A 21,710-nucleotide genomic window follows, 5' to 3' on the forward strand; every position below is an offset into this window, starting at 1 on the left:
AGTGGAGCTGATAAAATGGACAGCAAGTGTGGTTTTAATGTTATGGCTAATCAGTGTAAATATATGGTATATTTATATATATGAAACAAGTGTACACTGGAGCTCTAACCCTCTGTTTAGACCTGCAGTGATTTTTTTTGTCACCTCTTGCCCAAATCGCTGATTGCTCATCGCCCTGTATTCACACCGGCAGCATCATCGCCTGTGGGTGTTTGGTTGCCATGGTTTAACTAAGGCCATGGAAAAAAGCAAACAAAAAAGGCATACTTACAGGCTAGGATCTACAGTACGTATAAAAGAAACAATTTCCCCACAAATCTCCTTCTACCCACTTTTATCACAATAAGATGTTCCTGCTAAAAATACAAATCCTGGAGGGAAATCGCTCATCTATAAACGTTATCCCTGCACAGTCTGTCTGTGCAGTAAACATGACAACAAAACTGTTTGTTCTTCGTGATCACTGCTGTCTCTTCCATCTCTAGTTGGAACTATCATCTAGGAACCAAAAACAGAGTGCACCATTTCCCAGTAGTAATGTGCAAACCGCTCTGCTCATTGCTCAATTCCTACTGGTAATCACCACATCGCTTCAATGTTAATTTGATTAACTTTATCACTTTGCTTACTCTGCCCACTTTGTGTTGCTACTGTTTGTTCCGCCTCCTGCAGTGGCGTAACTAGGGGCTCATGGGCCCCAGTGCAAAAAAAAAAAAAAGAAAAAGGGCCCCCTCAACAAACGTAATTTCATATATACAGTGTATCACAAAAGTGAGTACACCCCTCAAATTTCTGCAAATATTTTATTATATCTTTTCATGGGACAACACTATAGAACTAAAACTTGGATATAACTTAGAGTAGTCAGTGTACAGCTTGTATAGCAGTGTAGATTTACTGTCTTCTGAAAATAACTCAACACACAGCCATTAATGTCTAAATGGCTGGCAACATAAGTGAGTACACCCCACAGTGAACATGTCCAAATTGTGCCCAAAGTGTCAATATTTTGTGTGACCACCATTATTATCCAGCACTGCCTTAACCCTCCTGGGCATGGAATTCACCAGAGCTGCACAGGTTGCTACTGGAATCCTCTTCCACTCCTCCATGATGACATCACGGAGCTGGTGGATGTTAGACACCTTGAACTCCTCCACCTTCCACTTGAGGATGCGCCACAGGTGCTCAATTGGGTTTAGTCCATCACCTTTACCTTCAGCTTCCTCAGCAAGGCAGTTGTCATCTTGGAGGTTGTGTTTGGGGTCGTTATCCTGTTGGAAAACTGCCATGAGGCCCAGTTTTCGAAGGGAGGGGATCATGCTCTGTTTCAGAATGTCACAGTACATGTTGGAATTCATGTTTCCCTCAATGAACTGCAGCTCCCCAGTGCCAGCAACACTCATGCAGCCCAAGACCATGATGCTACCACCACCATGCTTGACTGTAGGCAAGATACAGTTGTCTTGGTACTTCTCACCAGGGCGCCGCCACACATGCTGGACACCATCTGAGCCAAACAAGTTTATCTTGGTCTCGTCAGTCCACAGGGCATTCCAGTAATCCATGTTCTTGGACTGCTTGTCTTCAGCAAACTGTTTGCGGGCTTTCTTGTGCGTCAGCTTCCTTCTGGGATGACGACCATGCAGACCGAGTTGATGCAGTGTGCGGCGTATGGTCTGAGCACTGACAGGCTGACCTCCCACGTCTTCAACCTCTGCAGCAATGCTGGCAGCACTCATGTGTCTATTTTTTAAAGCCAACCTCTGGATATGACACCGAACACGTGGACTCAACTTCTTTGGTCGACCCTGGCGAAGCCTGTTCCGAGTGGAACCTGTCCTGGAAAACCGCTGTATGACCTTGGCCACCATGCTGTAGCTCAGTTTCATGGTGTTAGCAATCTTCTTATAGCCCAGGCCATCTTTGTGGAGAGCAACAATTCTATTTCTCACATCCTCAGAGAGTTCTTTGCCATGAGGTGCCATGTTGAATATCCAGTGGCCAGTATGAGAGAATTGTACCCAAAACACCAAATTTAACAGCCCTGCTCCCCATTTACACCTGGGACCTTGACACATGACACCAGGGAGGGACAACGACACATTTGGGCACAATTTGGACATGTTCACTGTGGGGTGTACTCACTTATGTTGCCAGCTATTTAGACATTAATGGCTGTGTGTTGAGTTATTTTCAGAAGACAGTAAATCTACACTGCTATACAAGCTGTACACTGACTACTCTAAGTTATATCCAAGTTTCATGTCTATAGTGTTGTCCCATGAAAAGATATAATGAAATATTTGCAGAAATGTGAGGGGTGTACTCACTTTTGTGATACACTGTATATACCCGGGAGTTACGCCCCTGGCCTCCTGTCACCGGAAATTGCCAGCTTACATTAAAAATAAATGACAGCTGGTCGCTCAGGTGGCGCAGCGGTAAAATACACTAGCACACCAGAGCTGGGATCTCTAATACATCGTATCGAATCTCAGCTCTGCCATCCGGCTGGGCTGGACGGCTACATGAACAACGTTTGGCTGTTGTTCATATAGGGTTAGGGAGCCAGATAGGGACCTCATAACTGATGCAATTGCGACCTCTGCTGGCTGGTTGGTGGAGTCCGCACAGAGTAGAGGAATAATGCTGATTAGGGTGTGGCTCTCCGTGCACAGGGCTGATTCGCATATGAACTCGGCTTCTGCAGGTGAAAAAATGCTACTGGTCACGTATCGGAAGGGACGTGTGTCAGTTCGCTCTTCAGTTCGCTCTCCTCAGTCAGGAGCGGGGGTCAGCACCAGCAGAGAGGAAACATAATGCAATTGGGTAAAAATTGGATTCGCTAAAAATGAATGACAGCTGATAGCTAACCATTTACCGTACAGTTAAAGACTGAAGTATTGCTTTACAAAATCCAGTAAAATCAAGTATTTGTATTGACCAGTATTGACTCCTGATTCTTCTCCTGTGTGCTCATTGTCAGCTGTGTACACAAAAATGCATCCAGTGTGGAAAAATTTTTGGTGTCTTGCCACTTGTCAAAACATAGCCAGGGTACATCTGGATTAAAAATATAACCACCTATTCATTCCATTTTATGTGCCTTCTCAGAACAAGCGCTCACTGGACAATGAATTACTGCAATGAAACAAATACACAGCAAACACTGTAGTCAGGCTGCCATTCTAGATTTTACTCTCTTTAACCAGCTTCATCTGACCACCCAAAACCTGTGACGTGATTTAAATGGTCATTATTTATAACCCCTACGGACTGGAACCCACAGAGCTCTTCCTGCAAAGGGGTTTAGCCTTGAAAAGGGAAGTACATAGTCATGATCTCTTCTGAATGTACTACAGCCTCCATCTCTGTCTGATGATATATGGAGGAGCTAAATACCAGTGTTACCTGTTTAAATCCTAACCTGTCCATCACCATAATTATGACCAACAGGACGTAACTATAGGGCTAGTTTGACGCACACTATAGTTAAAATACAAATAAAACAGAGGTGTACTACAACCCCAAATCAGGAAAAGTTGGGACAGTATGAACCCGAGATATTTCATGTTTTATCTGCTCAACTTCATTTCTTTTGTTAATATACCTCCATTCCTGCATTTCTGGCCTGTAATACATTCCAAAAAAAGTTGGGACAGGGGCAATTTAGGGCTACTAATGTGATTCCAAACAGGTGATTGTAATCATGGTTTGGTACAAAAGCAGCATCTAGGAAAATCTGAGTCTTTGATGAGCAAAGATGATCAGAGGATCTCCAGTTTGTCAACAAATGTGTGAGAAAATGATTGAAATGTTTAAAAACGATGTACCTCAAAAAAAGATTGGAAGAAATTTGCATATTTCTCCCTCTACAGTGCATAATATCATTAAACCATTCAAGGAATATGGAGGAATTTTAGTGCGTGAAGGCCAAGGGTGCAAGCTTAAGCTAAACGCTCGTGATCTTCAATCAGGCGGCACTGCATCAACAGCCACTCAACAATATCTGATATAACCACATGGGTGAGGGATTACTTTGGCAAACCTTTGTCGAGCACTACAATACAAAGTTACATGCACAAATGCCACTTACAACTTTACTGTGCAAAAAAGAAGCCTTATGTTAACCATGTCCAGAAACGGCGTTGACTTCTATGGGCTCGGAGGCATCTAGGATGGACCATTACACAGTGGAAACGTGCATTGTGGTCAGATGAATCAACATTTTAGGTCTTTTTTGGAAAAAATGGATGCCGTGTGCTCCGGACCAAAGACTAAAAGGACCATCCAGACTGTTATCAGCAACAAGTCCAAAAGCCAGGGTCTGTCATGGTATGGGACTGTGTCAGTGCCCTTGGCAAAGGTCATTTACACTTCTGAGATGGCAGCATTAATGCAATAAAGTACTTTGAGATCTTAGAGCAACATGTGCTGCCTTCAAGACGTCATCTTTTTCAACAAGATGATGCAAAACCACATGCTGCACACATTACAAAGGCATGGCTGTGGAAGGAGAGGGTACGGGTAATGGACTGGCCTGTCTGCAGTCCTGACCTGTCCCCAAACGACAACCCTGTACTGTTGCACATCTTAAGACTGAGACAAAATAAAAGCTGAAACACTAAATCACTTGGTCTCCTCGGTGCCAAAACGTATTTTAAGTGTGGTGAAAAGGAATAGCAACATTACAAATTAGTAAATGCTTTACTGTCCCAACTTTTTTTTGGAATGTGTTGCAGGCCTGAAATGCAGGAATGGATGTTTATTAATAAATGAAATGAAGTTGAGCAGATAAAACATGAAATATCTCAGGTTCATCCTGTCTGCAATCAAATAAAAGTCAAAGTAAATGTAATAAACTTTACTCACAGTTTTTTTAAAGTCAATCCTATAGGTTGAATAATATACTTTCAACGTTGTCAAAACAATTAGGGGAAGCCCTTTGCTAGTCCAGCATAGTACATAGGGCCATAAAGGAACTCTGCAGGCCTGTACAGACTCCAAAAAACTTTAAAATAATTAAATTGTTGATTAAGGACCAGGCCTTTTTGTTCAACATCACCGCACAACTTCACAAAGGCTCTTTTGACTCAATTCTTAAAGACACTTCATATTAGTAGAGGCTGTAATAGCTGCAAAGTGTGTGTGGGTGCAAATCTATATTATTTATCGTGTCTCCAACAAGTTTATGGTCAGCTGTCCAAATATTTATGACCATATATTGTAAATGTGACTACCTATGGGCATGTACGTAGTTAAACCTTGACATGATAAATGTTATAAATCTTTGACTTAGACTGTCTAGAAGGTCCAGTTGTCAGACACGGATGTTCTAGGGTACATGGCACACATGGCACACACCCCTTTTTTTCCCTAACTCTCTTTTTTCCACCATTCCCTTCATTTTTTTTTCGTGGTGAGCTTAGACACTGCAGTTTTGGAGAGAGTACAAACTCGAATACCCTTCCCCCATTTCTCCCTCTTTCGGACATTGATCCAGATGCTGCTGGAGATCATCCAGACAGGAAGTTGGACACAAGAAGCTCTGTGTGTGCATGTGTGTTACTGTATGCAAGTTAGTGAACATTGTATTGTGTGTATTACGGTGTGTATCCACTACACAATCTAACTCCATTGTCGTTGTTTCCTGGGGTCTAAAATAGTGAGTGAATAAGGGAATCAAATACAACTTCATTGTCTTGCTCCTGACCACTTTATGTTCCTGGGGTCACCAGCAAAAAGAAGCATTGTCTGCACTGATTGGTGTAACAGCATTGCATATTGTTAAGCACCGGAACCCTAGTCTGGTACAAACTGAGAACTACATGAGTCTCTGTCTCTGGAACATTGGTAATTCCAACAGTGGGAGTTTACCTTTTAATTACAAGGAAAACGACCTAACAACCCTTTTCCTTTGTGTTTACAATGTATGAATTAGCAATAAGCTAGTGTGTTTAGACCTAGAGAATTCTGACAAACGCTTTTTGGTTTGGTCAGAATGGTCCAGTCCTTGTGAACAACCAGTGGATTTCCTTTTCTATTCGTGCAGCCATATTATCGGTTTAGTGAAACCCAGCCAGCACAAGCAGTACTCTTGATTCTTTGTGCATTCTTTGTTTGGTTGGTTGAAGATATTGTTTTAAGGTCTTTTGTAAATATAGTAAACATGTTGAACAGCTATTTGAGCTGTAGAACAAGTTTGGACATAACATAGCTTAGTATCCATATACATTTGCGTAGTCCACATGCCCACCAGCAAAAAGAAGCATTGTCTGTGCTGATTGGTGTAACTGCCAGAACCCTAGCCTGGTACGAACTGAGAACTACATAAGTCTCTGTCTAAGGACATTGGTAATGACTCAACACATTTTGCTTTGTGTTTACAATGTATGAATCAGCAATAAGCTAGTGTGTTTAGACCTAGAGGATCCTGGCAACCACCTTTTAGTTTGGCCAGCCAGTGGATTTCCTTGTGTTTTAATGCAGGCATCCGTTTAGTTTACTGAAACCCAGCCAGCACAAGCAGTACTCTTAATTATTTGCGCATTCTTTCTTTGGTTGGTTAGAGGTATTCTTTTAAGCATACACCAATCCTCAAACTCTGAACTCTGAACCAGCCTTCGCCAGAAGCCAGTGGATTTCCTTGTCTTTTTGTGCAGGCATCTCTTTAGTTTATTAAAACCCAGCCAGCACAAGCAGTACTCTTGATTCTTTGTGCATTTTTTCTTTGGTAGGTTGGAGGTATTGTTTAAAGGTCATTTATAAATACAGCAGCATGTAGAACAGCTATTTGAGCTGTAGAACAACTTTGGACATAACATAGCTTAGTATCCATACACATTAGCGTAGGCCACATGTTCATAACCCTTTTATATTACTGGGATCACCAGTAAAAAGAAGCATTGTCTACGCTGATTGGTGTAACTGCATTGCATATTGTTAAGCCCTAGTCTTGAACCCTAGTCTTGTACGAGACTACATAAGTCTCTGTCTAAGGACATTGGTAATTCCAATAGTCACCAGACCTGGAGAGTCCTGGCCACTGCCTTTTGGTTTGGCCAGACTCTGTATCAGTCCTCGCCAGAAGCCAGTGGCATTCCTGGTCTTTTCGTACAACCCAGCCAGCACAAGCAGTACTCTAGATTAATTCTTTGATTGTTTAGTTTGAGTTATTGTTGTAATGTCTTTCATAAATGCAGTACACATGTTGAACAGCTATTAGAGCCTTAAAACAAGTTTGGACATAACCTAGCTTAGTATCCATATAAATTACCGTAGCCCACATTTTTTATTTTCCCCCCTTTTCTCCCGATCTTTAGCACGTCCAATTTTCACCTAATTGCGTTATGCTTCCTCTCTACTGGTGCTGACCCCAGCCCCGATTGAAGAGAGTGAACTGACACACGCCCCCTCCAACACGTGTGCAGTAGCCGACTGCATCTTTTCACCTGCATGAGGCGAGTTCATATGCGAATCAGCTTTGTGTACGGAGAGCCACACCCTGATCAACACATTATCCCTTGACTCTGTGCAGGCGCCATCAATCAGCCATAATTGCATCAGTGATGAGGTCCCTATCCGGCTTGTCCCTCCCTTTATGAACAACAAGCCAATCGTTGTTCATATAGCCGCTCAGGCCAGCCGGATGGCAGAGCTGAGTTTCGAACCGACGAAGCTCTCGTGTGCTAGCGTGTTTTCTTTTATAGTAATTCAACAAAAATACCTGGCCTCCACATGGCCGATATTATCAACTATTTACCTGGTTTACTGTCAGCTCTTAGACTCATGTTTAGTATAGGTTAGAGCAGGGGATTTTCACAAGCATGGTCCATATTTTTCCGCCATAGGACCATGTAACCCATCCCATAATGCATACGTACAGCCCACTAGACTGGTTTTAATCACCCAGTTGATAAGTGGTACCAAACTAAGTACACTATAACACACCAAGTACACTATAACACATGTAATACATAAGAAGAACTTTCCAGAACATTCATAAATAATTAAACCAGCTCTTTTTGAGCGAACCCAGCATTCATACCATTGCCAGTGCAAGTACCCGAACTCTACATGCAATCTAATGCTCTTCACCCTTATGTTCTAGAGCAATGCCAGACAAAAGTTGTAAAAAGGCATGCATATTATCAGTTTATTGAAACCCAGCCAGCACAAGCAGTACTCTTGATTCTTCGTGCATTATTCATTTGGTTGGTTGAAGGTATTGTTTTAAGGACTTTTGTAAATACAGTAAACATGTTGAACAGCTATTTGAGCTGTAGAACAAGTTTGGACATAACATAGCTTAGTATCCATATACATTAGCGTAGGGCACATGTTCATAACCTCTTCATGTTCCCGGGGTCACCAGCCAAAAGAAGCATTGTCTACGCTGATTGGTGTAACTGTCTTGCATATTGTTACACACAGGAAATCTAGTCTTGTATGAACTGAGAACTACATAAGTCTCTGTCTAGGGACATTGGTAATTCCAACAGTGGGAGTTTACCTATTAACTAAAAGAAAAACGACCTAACAACCATTTTCCTTTGTGTTTAGAATATATGAATTAGCAATAAGCTAGTGTGTTCAGTCCTAGAGTATCCTAAAAACTGCCTTTTGGTTTGGCCAGACTCTGTACCAGTCCTTGCCAGCAGCCAGTGGATTTCCTGGTCTTTTTGTGCATGCATATTATCAGTTTATTGAAACCCAGCCAGCACAAGCCAGCACTTAATTCTTTGTGCTTTTTTGGTTGGTATTGTTGTAAGGTCTATCTTAAATACAGTAAACATGTAGAACAGCTATCAGAGTCAAGCCAATCATTGTTCATACATTTACATTTACATTTTCAGCATTTAGCAGACGCTTTTACCCAAAGCGACTTACACAATGAGCTGAACACAATGAGCAATTGAGGGTTAAGGGCCTTGCTCAGGGACCCAACAGTGGCAACTTGGTGGTGGCGGGGCTTGAACCGGCAACCTTCTGTTTACTAGTCCAGTACCTTAACCACTGAGCTATCACTGGCCCTCATCCATGGATGGCAGAGCTGAGTTTCGAACCGACGAGTTTGAAATGCCAGATCTCATGTGCTAGCGTGTTTTACCGCTGCGCCACCTGAGCGGCCACATTTTTTAAATAGTAATTAAACAAAAATACCTGGCCTCCACATGGCCAATATCATCAACTATTTACCTGGTTTACTGTCAGCTCTTAGACTCAGGTTTAGTATAGGTTAGAGCAGGGGGTTTTCACAAGCATGTTACCCATCCCATAATGCATACGTACAGCCCACTAGACTGGTTTAAATCGCCCAGTTGATAAGTGGTACCAAACTAACAGGAATCAAATCTGATGCAGGAGGAGTATGATGCCATGATGCCAACAATAAACAATGAACACACCAAGTACACTATAACACATGTAATACACAAGAAGAACTTTCCAGAACATTCATAAATAACTAAATCAGCTCATTTTAAGTAAACCCAGCATTCATACCAGTACCAGTGCAAGTACCCGAACTCTACTTGCAATCTAACGCTTTTCACTCTTATGTTCTTGAGCAATGCAAGACAAAAGTTGTAAAAAGTTAAACACAAGTTGTAAAGCCTTGTACTCACCAGCACAATCCAGTCACTGATTCGTCTGGTAGAGTCAGTCCAAGTCCTAACATAAACCTCTGGATCTTGTTCTCTCGATTCTTTCCCTCTTTCTGAAACTCCCTCCCTTCCTCTCTCTCTTACAAACTCCCTTCTCTATTCATCAGTTTTTCTCAAGACATTTCCTCACCCTCTCTTTCTCACTCTCTCTCTCTTTCCATTTTCATGCCTTTCTCTTGCTCTCTTGGTCTAACACACAGAACAATGAATAGCAGCTGGATCAAGATGCAACCAGTGGGACCACACATAATCTGAGATTTTTCTATTGGTTAAGTGTTGATTGTGTTACTGAATGACAGCACAATACACACATAGACACACACACACAAACAGCACAGCTGTGGTCCCTGAGGTAAGTGCATGACCGTACAGCATCCTCAGTGCTGATTGGCTCATGTGGGATGATTGGCATTTCCTGTTACTGTTAACTTTTGCCAGCATCCTCCCACGCTTGGTAAAACCCAGCCTCAGGACCCAAACACACAACCTTATTTCTCTCTCTCAGATGGGTACTGACTCACGACTAACCCACTTACAAGATGCAAAGGGAAGAGGGACGGGGAAGGGAAAAGATGAAACCTGATCCAGCAAGTACCCAACAATTACCAGCGTGAGTCAGACACCGGACTTTCTTAAAGTATAAAAATACACAGTCATGAAGAGATGAGAGAGGATTGAGAGGATGTACAACCCCAAATCAGAAAAAGTCGGGACTGATTTCTTACACTGACTTTTACATTCATTCCATTGCAGACAGTTTGAACCCAAGATACTTCATGTTTTGTCTGGTCAGCTTTATTTAATTTGTTAATATACATCCATTCCTGCATTTTAGGCCTGCAACATGTTCCAAAAAAGTTGGGACATGGGCAGTTTAGGCCTAGTAATGTGATAAAAAGTAGTACATAATTATGTGACTTCAAACAGGCAATGTCAACACATGATCGTAATCATGATTTGTTAGAAAAGCAGGGCTGAGTTTTTGAGGAGCAAAGATGATCAGAGGGTCTCTAGTTTGTCAACAAATGTGTGAGAAAATTATTAAAATGTTTAAAAACAAGGATTTGCATATTTCTCCCTCTACAGTGCATAATATTACTGAACGATTCAAGAAATATGGAAGAATTTCAGTGCATACAGGGCAAGGGTGCAAGCCTAAGCTGAACACCCATGATCTTCGATCCCTCAGACGGCACTGCATCTAGAACCGTCAAGCAATAGCTGATATAACCACATGGGTGAGGGATTACTTTGGCAAACCTTTGTCAAGTGCTACAATAGAGTTACATCCAAAAATGCAACTTAAAACTTTACTTTGCAAGAAAGAAGCCTTATGTTAACCATGTCCAGAAGTGGCGTCAAGTTCTCTGGGTATCTAAGAAAAGCCGTTGCAGATTAATGGAGGTTGATATATTTGTAGAAAGAGTCCCTAAATGAGATGTCTATCAAGCTTGTAGTAGGGTGTCTACATACACTGATCTGTCATAACATTATGACCACCTTCCTAATATTGTGTTGGTCTCCTTTTTGCTGCCAAAAAAAGCCCTGCAACTGTGATGCACTGTGTATTCTGACACCTTTCTATCAGAACCAGCATTAACTTCTTCTGTAATTTGAGCTACAGTAGCTCGTCTGTCGTCCAGCCTTCGCTCCCCATGTGCATCAATGAGCCTTGGCCGGCCATGACCCTGTCGCCGGTTTACCACTGTTCCTTCCTTGGACCACTTTTGATAGATACTGACCACTGCAGACTGGGAACACCCCACAAGAGCTGCAGTTTTGGAGATGCTCTGACCCAGTCGTCTAGCCATCACAATCTGGCCCTTGTCAAACTCGCTGAAATCCTTACGCTTGTCAATTTTTCCTGCTTCTAACACATCAACTTTGAGGATAAAATGTTCACTTGCTGCTTAATATATCCCACTCACTAACAGGTGCCGTGATGAAGAGATGATCAGTGTTATTCACTTCACCTGTCAGTGGTCATAATGTTATGCCTCGTCGGTGTATATTTGGCAATATATTGTATGATAATCTAAATGGTCAATTCATTATAAACATCCAAGACAATCCATGTATTTCAAGAACCTCATGTCATCTGTCTTCATTCCACAAAGAGAACCTCTGTAGGACTGCTGGAAAAACTGAGTGTGTGTGCTGGCGGTAATTGAGAATAGAATAAATAGCATGGTGGTCTGGAGGAAGCTCTAGCAGGAAAGCCAACTCTTCATCTGCCACACACGAGGTAAAAGGAGAACCGAGTGAGAACAGCGTAACCATAAACCTTGGGCTCATTCGGTGATGACAATGAGAAAACGTCTAGCCTGTCCAAAAAGCAACTCAGCACACAATTTACACTAAACCAGACTATATAAAGTTGGCAATTAGATTTTTCTGAGGGCTCAGCAACAGATCATACAGAAAGTCACCAGAGATCCCAGAAAAACAGCAGAACCACAGACATTTCCTGACTTTATTGGTGTTTATGACTTCACAGCAGAGATGTTCACAAGTCACAAAATACGAGTCCGAGTCGAGTCACGAGTCTTTAGGCTAGAGTCCGAGTCAAGTCATGAGTCTTTAGGCTAGAGTCCGAGTAAAGTCATAAATCAATATAATATACACAAAACATATATTGGAAATGTAGCGTAGAAATAAACAAATAATATGTAAGTTCAGATAAAAACAACAACAGATTAGCAACTGTATTTTGCCTTTATACTTAGTGCCTTTACTTTCCTAGGTACCAGTTAAAAGCTTGAACTGATACATTTTGTTTTCATTGCAAAACAAAAACGCGATAAATCACGGCACTGCGGCCCAAATCCCAAACACAGCAAAAAATCCATAATACTGCTTACCTTAGCTTATTTTGTTCAAGATGCTATTACATTTATAAGCGTGTGTCCCATTAGGAATATAATCCGTTATTTTGTAAATGTGCTTATAATTAAAAACCTCCAAACTTTTCCCGTTTGTGAAGTAAAACACGAACTTGTTAGAAAGCCAATCAAGCGTTTCATTGACAATCATCTGTGTGATGCTGCAAACTAAATACATGCAAATAACAGCATTTCTTACTAAAAATTTAAATCAGAAGGTCTGATTGGTTCAGAAAGCGGTTCTTACAATCATTAGCGCCAATTCTGTAGGAGCGTTCCATTCACATTATCTGTTACTGTGAAGTGCACCACGTAGGGTATTCCACCATTTTAAGTAGGGAGCGACGCTTCATCACTACGCCGGAAGCTGGCTGGAACATTTACCCATTGCGTGCGTTGCGGTTTAAAATGGCCAGAGCGTTATTAGAGAGCAGAAAATGACACGATCAGAATGATGTTGGATCATATATATATATATATATATATATATACAGTGTATCACAAAAGTGAGTACACCCCTCACATTTCTGCAGATATTTAAGTATATCTTTTCATGGGACAACACTGACAAAATGACACTTTGACACAATGAAAAGTAGTCTGTGTGCAGCTTATATAACAGTGTAAATGTATTCTTCCCTCAAAATAACTCAATATACAGCCATTAATGTCTAAACCACCGGCAACAAAAGTGAGTACACCCCTTAGTGAAAGTTCCTGAAGTGTCAATATTTTGTGTGGCCACCATTATTTCCCAGAACTGCCTTAACTCTCCTGGGCATGGAGTTTACCAGAGCTTCACAGGTTGCCACTGGAATGCTTTTCCACTCCTCCATGACGACATCACGGAGCTGGCGGATATTCGAGACTTTGCGCTCCTCCACCTTCCGCTTGAGGATGCCCCAAAGATGTTCTATTGGGTTTAGGTCTGGAGACATGCTTGGCCAGTCCATCACCTTTACCCTCAGCCTCTTCAATAAAGCAGTGGTCGTCTTAGAGGTGTGTTTGGGGTCATTATCATGCTGGAACACTGCCCTGCGACCCAGTTTCCGGAGGGAGGGGATCATGCTCTGCTTCAGTATTTCACAGTACATATTGGAGTTCATGTGTCCCTCAATGAAATGTAACTCCCCAACACCTGCTGCACTCATGCAGCCCCAGACCATGGCATTCCCACCACCATGCTTGACTGTAGGCATGACACACTTATCTTTGTACTCCTCACCTGATTGCCGCCACACATGCTTGAGACCATCTGAACCAAACAAATTAATCTTGGTCTCATCAGACCATAGGACATGGTTCCAGTAATCCATGTCCTTTGTTGACATGTCTTCAGCAAACTGTTTGCGGGCTTTCTTGTGTAGAGACTTCAGAAGAGGCTTCCTTCTGGGGTGACAGCCATGCAGACCAATTTGATGTAGTGTGCGGCGTATGGTCTGAGCACTGACAGGCTGACCCCCCACCTTTTCAATCTCTGCAGCAATGCTGACAGCACTCCTGCGCCTATCTTTCAAAGACAGCAGTTGGATGTGACGCTGAGCACGTGCACTCAGCTTCTTTGGACGACCAATGCGAGGTCTGTTCTGAGTGGACCCTGCTCTTTTAAAACGCTGGATGATCTTGGCCACTGTGCTGCAGCTCAGTTTCAGGGTGTTGGCAATCTTCTTGTAGCCTTGGCCATCTTCATGTAGCGCAACAATTCGTCTTTTAAGATCCTCAGAGAGTTCTTTGCCATGAGGTGCCATGTTCGAACTTTCAGTGACCAGTATGAGAGAGTGTGAGAGCTGTACTACTAAATTGAACACACCTGCTCCCTATGCACACCTGAGACATAGTAACACTAACAAATTACATGACATTTTGGAGGGAAAATGACAAGCAGTGCTCAATTTGGACATTTAGGGGTGTAGTCTCTTAGGGGTGTACTCACTTTTGTTGCCGGTGGTTTAGACATTAATGGCTGTATATTGAGTTATTTTGAGGGAAGAATAAATTTACACTGTTATATAAGCTGCACACAGACTACTTTTCATTGTGTCAAAGTGTCATTTTGTCAGTGTTGTCCCATGAAAAGATATACTTAAATGTCTGCAGAAATGTGAGGGGTGTACTCACTTTTGTGATACACTGTATATATATATATATATATATATAATTGTCACACGTAACTAATGTTGCTCTTTTGAGTCACGAGTCGAGTCTGAAGCCGCTGTGTGTGCGACTTACGTGACTTGAGACAGACTTGAGTCCCCACCTCTGCTTCACAGTACAAATAAGACTGGGTAAAATGGGATTAACTGGAATGGTAGTAAGGAGGAAATCACTGGTGACCTAAAGAAACATTAGTCTTGGTCTGAGATTTGCAAGAAATATGGCTCAAAAAATCCTGACATGAACCCTAGAGGCACTGTGGTGAAACATGTATTTCATGCCTGTAAACTTCATGGCAGCATCATTAAATATTTTCTTTCATATCTTCATGTGTGTGTCCTCAGTTTTAAATACATAAAGAGTCTAAGTAAAGACAATGTGGCCATAGGTGAGCCAAAACATCAAGAACAACCCCTAAAAAGGTGCATGTCAGTGTCCATTTTGCAACAATTGTGTCAGCGTGGGTTTACTCTGGGAGCTCCGGTTTCATCCCACAAGACATGCAAGTGAGGTAAATTGGAGATACTAAATTGTCCATGATTGTGTTCGATACAACCTTTTGTAAACTGATGAACCTTGTGTCATGGGTAACTACCGTTCCTGTCATGAATGTAACCAAAAGTGTAAAACATGACGTTAAAATCCTCATAAACAAACAATAATAGGGTAAATTATAATTTGCCACTGAGGAATTAGGTGTAGCACCTCATCAAGGAAAAGGGAAAATAAAAGCAGTGGACAAAATAATGAAAACAAATATAAGACACAAAAACATCTGCAGCACACAATAGAGAAATGGAATAGAAAAGTGGCAGAGACTCAGAGAGGAGGCAGGACACAGACGCAACCACAAATCAATACAAAGAACCACAAGTAAACACAGACAGAACTCAGAACATAGCAGCTAAGCTAATGCTAGATGTTAAACAAAAGAACAATAAACACTTAACCCTATTTTAAGCAAATTTAAGAAGAATCTGAACACTAAACCCTATGCTAATCGCCAATGCTAATCACCAACAAGAGAAACATGAAGTGCTAGACTCTACGCTAAACTATGCTAAACCAAGAGGTACGCTACACTAATGCTAATCACTGAAGCTAACAGAAAGTACAATACTAAAATAACCTACAGGCTAACTAACTGCTAACAAAGGAACACAGTACACCAAGCTAACTACACAAACAAGGGACTACTTAAAAATGACAGGAACAAAGAAGGAATCTATGACCAAAGAATCTAGGAGCATAGAGAAGGAGCACATGGGATAACTGCAAGGATACAAAGAACAGAACTACAGAAGGAACACGAGGAGCCAGGAACTAGGAGGTACAGAGCACAAACAGTTTAAACCATAAAAGCATGCTGACAGGACAAAAACCTAAGTGACAACGTTAATGGTCGATAAATGGAAAACAGAACAGAAGGAATAGTAAGTACACAGACTAATTGTTGGACAAATGAGGAACAGCTGAGGATGATGAACACATGGACAAATCAGAGGGAATGGGTGGTGACTAAGTGGGTGCGAAGTGTAAACAAAAACATAGAGTCCCTGTGCTGCTACAGGGGAGGACTGAGTTCTAAGAAAGATAGCAAAGAAAGGAAACCAAAAACAAGTCAAGAATGGCAATGCATAGCCGCTCAGGTGGCAACCCTAGCGCACCAGAGTTGGGGTTTCGAATACATCGTATCGAATCTCAGCTCTGCCTTTCCGACTGGGCTGGGCAGCAGCATGAACAACGATTGGCTGTTGTTCAGGGTTAGAGGGTAAGAAAGTCGGATCATAGGTCTTCATAACTGGTGCGACCGCGGCACCTGCTGGCTGACTGATGGCGCCTGCACAAGGCTGAGGAATAATGCTGATGGGGGTGTGGCCCTCCGTACACAGTGCCCGTCAAGTGTATGAACTCGACTCGTGCAGGTGGAAAATGCAGTCTGTACTGACTGTACGTGCCGGAGGGGGCGTATGTCAGTTGAGAGGCGTCCTCAGTCACCGGTGAAGGGCCGAATCAGTATAGAGGACGCACTCAGGATAATTGGACACGACTAGATTAGGGGGGAAAAATTGGGGGGAAAAAAAGGATGGCAATGCATGAGCGTCACCCCATCCCACCAACTAATGTGCTTTGGAAAGGGGCAATAATGTCACCTCTGGGGTAGCTCAGCATTCAGAACGGCTGTATTATGTTGGCCATAGAGTGCTGCAACACTTGCTGGGTTGTCAGGAGAAAATAAAGAATGCCGGCATCTGAGCTGGCAGAAAACTGTACCGACATCACAATTTCAGGAGAAAGCAGGCTGCCAACAGAGTAGGCGACAACCTTGATGAATAGAAACACTTCCACCTGGAATTAATTACTTCTCAACTACAGGAACTGCCACACCAATCATCTGCAACTCCATACTCCCTCTGTTGGCCATAAACCTCTGTGTCTTGTTTTTTTTTTTTTATCTCCTACTCTCCCAATGTATTACCATTTCTAACGATGCAAATTTCCCCATTGTGGGATTAATAAAGGATATCTTATCTTATCTTATCTTAAATGGCAGGACTGAAGGATTTGATTCTGTAACTATGCCCTGTTCTGATCTCCACAGCAGGTGGGCCTGTTACAATTTGAGCTGGACTTTAGTTATAATTTTATGATAGCTTGCTATATAAGTACCAGGATTAAAACACCATGTCCATGTATGGTAAAAGGAATTTTTTAACCATACGCCTGCATTTTTAAATGGTCTTTCAGCAAGTAATATTAATTTTACTAGCCAGAAGTTGTGAACATCTGTCCCTGACCTTGTTGGGAATCTGATTCCAAAACCAAATGTATTTTTATTGTTTATAGATTTGCCGCTATAACAGCCTCCACTCCATGTTTCATTCTGTAAATTTGTGCCCATTCAGTCAAAAAAAGCATTAGCATGGTCAGGCACTGATGTTGAACGAGAAGACCTGGCTTAGAATGAACACTCCAATTCATCCAGAAGCTGTTCAGTGGGGCTGAGATCAGGGCTCTGTGGAGGTCACTGAAGCTCAAATTCCCCAAACCTTCTGGACCGTTTATTTCTGTCCTTATGTACATGGCTCTGTTCTCAGAGGTGCAGCCATGCTGGGAACAAAATAGACCTTTCTCAAACTGTTGCCAAGCAGAGGAAGAAGAAGGAGAACAATCATTGTACAGAGCCCCTGGAGCAGACAGGGTTAAGGGCCTTGCTCAAGGGCCCAACAGTGGCTGCATAGCAGAGGCTGGATTTGATCCAACAATCTTCTGATGTTAGCCTGTCCCAATTCTTTTTCTGTGTAGCCCAGCTCATTTGCAAGCAGGGATCAGAGTGAAGGGTCAGCCATTGTCTGGGACCCCTGGAGCCAAGAGGACCTCAAAGGCCCAACAGTGGCTGCATGGTAAAGCCAGGATTTGAATCCACAACCTTTCGATTGATAGCCCGAAGCTCTACTTACTAGGCTACCACTTTCCAGTAATAGCTGAAGACATACATGTACATATAATTAATTTTACATATATATTAGCAATAGGCTGAAAGACCAGAACTTAGTAGTGGGTGTGTCCACAAATTTTTGGCCATATAGTCCCTAGGTCAGGCTTGCTTTTAGGCAGCTTAAAATAAATCCACATCAACAATATGTAAGACTGGATCTAATTATTTTTTTCATTTGAGTTCATTTTAAAGCAGTTTACTACTACTTCATCCTGGTCAGAGACACAGTGGATCCAGTTTCTCTGGAATCACTGGGCAAAATGAACAGGATGCAATTACGTCACAGGCTGTCAACTGGCAAAACCTCTTTAGGGTCACGTGATTCATCAGACCCTAAAGAGGATTTAAATCGAATAGTGTATATTTAATTATTATTTAGGATTTTAGTGTCTTGTTTTACACTTTGGTTACATTCATGACAGGACAGGTAGTTACAGGTTACCCATGATCCATTTCCAATTCGCCTAACTTACATGTCTTTGGCTTGTCGGAGGAAACCCACACCAACACACCAACACAGGTAGAACACACAAACTCCACGAAAAAAGGACCCGTATCGCTCCACCTGGGAATCGAACCCAGGACCTTTTCACTGTAAGGCGACAGTGTATGCCAACGTTTACTTTGCAAACCTGTTCTATAAATAAAAGTAGGGTCGCTGCACTCACACATGCTCAGGCTGTGGTTCTTAAAGCCTTCATGCTGTTCAGCAGCTTGCTGTTTGAGATTTTAATTTGTCATCTCTCATGCATGAAACATGGATAGGAAAAACAAGACAGAAACATTAATCTCACATAATACACACACACACACACACACACACATTATCTTGTACATACATTCACTGATTGTTCTACAAGCGACACCTAACATACATATGATGCAATTTATCAATTTAAAAGGTTAAAAGGACCCACTGACGCTGGGGGTTCGTGATAGACCATACCCCGATTAGGCATAACATTATGACCAATGGAAGAAGGTGGCCTGGTCTGATGAATAACGTTTTCTTTTACATCACGTGGCTGGCCGGGTGCGTGTGCGTAGCTTACCTGGGGAACACATGGCACCATCTAATAATAAATATTACTGTTTGTGTATATATTTATATTTTTTCATAATTTACTTATATATTTGTATATGATGTTTATAAGAATCTATATGTTTATACTTCTATTATTATACTGCCATTAATACCTTATATTATTTACATTCTTCCTGTATCACTACTTACTTACACTACACGTACAATATTCTCCTCTCAGCACTGACACTGAGGTGTTCAAAAATGCCAACAACCCTGCTGCACCTGTTGTTGCAGTGCTGAGAAAGATCCACCACCTAAATGCTATCTGGTCATTGGGGGTCCTAGGAGGCCTTTTTTTGAACGACAAACAGGATACATGGGGGACACAGCGTTTACAGAGCCACAGACAGGTTACAGTCAGTAATCGTTACCCAGTAACTCATCAGTAATTAATTCATAGTATGTTTACCACCAGGGTCAGGGTTGTGGTGGGTGCAATTTACTGGGCGAAGGGTAGGAAACACCCTGGACCAGTCACCAGTCCATCACAGGGAAAACACGCAAACACGCAAACACGCACACACACACACACACACACACACACACACACACACACACACACACACACAGACACACACACACAGTCACACCTAAGGACTTTCTTGCTGTGAGGCCACTGTGACATCCTTCTTCAGTAATATTTAACACAAAGTTAATTTTTGGGTAAGTGTTGCTTGGCAACCAGTCCTCTAGGTTTTCTCTGGGTACTGTAGATTCCTCTGACCTCTCAAAAACATCCAAATGATCAACCGGCTGCTCTAAATTGCTACTAATTGTCAGTTAATCGAATGCGTGAGTGTTTGTTGCCCAGTAATGGATCGGCAGCCAATCCAGGTTGGAATTCCTCCCTTGGTCCTAGTGTTACTGGCCATTCCATACCTATCCTGACCAGTCTAATGTGTTTTTTTAATTTTGCTTTACCACCGCTTTATCTTGGACAGGGTTGCAGTGGGTCCGGTTTCCCTGGAATCAATGAACACAATGCAGTAACACACTCTGAACTGGATGCCAAACTATCATAGGGCTTCAGCCAGCCCCCTCCTCAGACATCCTCCTCCCCAATCATGTCTGTATTATGACGGCCAATAGCACAGCTGGAGATTCGAACCCTGGATCCCAGTGGTAGTTGGCTAGCTTAATTTACCGCTGCACCACCTGTGCGCCTTATGAAACGGAATGCAATACACAATATTTATTTTTGGACGCAGCAGCAGGAAGGCATAGTCCGAGCACTCCTACTGGACGAGGACCCCCGGGAGAGGTGCTTGACCTAATCAGGAGCATTTTAGGTGTTGCGTACACACACACACACACACACACACACACTACACATACACAATGCCGAACGTTCATTATTAAAATGCCGAACATGAAAAGGTCCCCGGAGTCCCGCACCATCTGTGTGTTCAGCCATGTAGACTCACTCACACACATACACATGCAAACACACCCGAACCTTTAGTGACTTCCTGTGACACGCATGCGCTCACATATGCAAACAGCCAGCACAAAGGGCCGAAGCTTATCTCGTTTGGAATTGAACAGCGACTTGATGAATTTGAATTTTAAACACGCCGCCGTCGAGGAATTTGGCATGGAGGTCCCGGTTAAGGCAATTTATATGTAAATGAGTGTGTGTTTATGGCTTGTTGTGTCTGGAAGTGTGCTTCTAGTGCGCATGTGAGTACCCTTTGTGAATATGAATGGTCATTTTCATTACAATTTGCAGTGTGCAATAAAACTGAACATTTGTAGACAGAAGGGTTTGGTCCATTAGAAGGTACGCAAGCAAGTTGGAGGACAAAAAAAGGGAAGAGGACGGCATGCCAGTAGATGGCAGCAGCTTATTGTGAAGTCAGTCTGGCTAAACCCCTGGTCTACTGAGGAGTGAGAGTAAGGGATTTGGTGAAGAGAGCAATTCTTAATCATATTTTTAACAAGATGGCAAGTGCATATGTGGCATACACCAAGAGGATGGTTTTCATTCCATTAAAATTATCTTTATCTTGATAAGGGTCTCAGCAGGTGGGTGCAAAGCAGGAATACCCTGGACAGAGCGCCAGTCTTCAATCTGAGGGCTCTGGTCACCCTTCATCTCGGACATCCTGAGATGCCGATCATGTCTGTGTAGGCACCTGGCCAGCTGACAACACAGCTGAGATTTGGTGACTGATCTCAGAGGTGGTGGGCTTGTGTAATAAGAGATAGTAATAACCTGAATGCTAGACCTCTACAGTAAGGGGGTCATTTTTGAAGGCATCTAAGAATGCATATAGCTGTAACATTCTGTGCACAATACCTGTCTAAATTTATATGGACACCCTAACAGCACATACATAATCGCTTGTTGATTAAATTTAAAAAACATTAGATTGTCTTTGCTGCTTTAGCAGTCTCTGCTCTTCTCAGAATTTCTCAGG

General features: G+C 42.3%; 1 protein-coding gene across 1 annotated transcript in view; it reads right to left on the reverse strand.

Moving 5' to 3' along the window:
• Positions 1-21,710, reverse strand: part of sash1a (SAM and SH3 domain containing 1a) — a 515,589-nt gene that overhangs the window by 163,990 nt on the left and 329,889 nt on the right. The window lies entirely within an intron of this gene.

The sequence above is a fragment of the Trichomycterus rosablanca genome, chromosome 9 (assembly GCF_030014385.1).
Source record: "Trichomycterus rosablanca isolate fTriRos1 chromosome 9, fTriRos1.hap1, whole genome shotgun sequence".
NCBI lineage: Eukaryota > Metazoa > Chordata > Actinopteri > Siluriformes > Trichomycteridae > Trichomycterus > Trichomycterus rosablanca.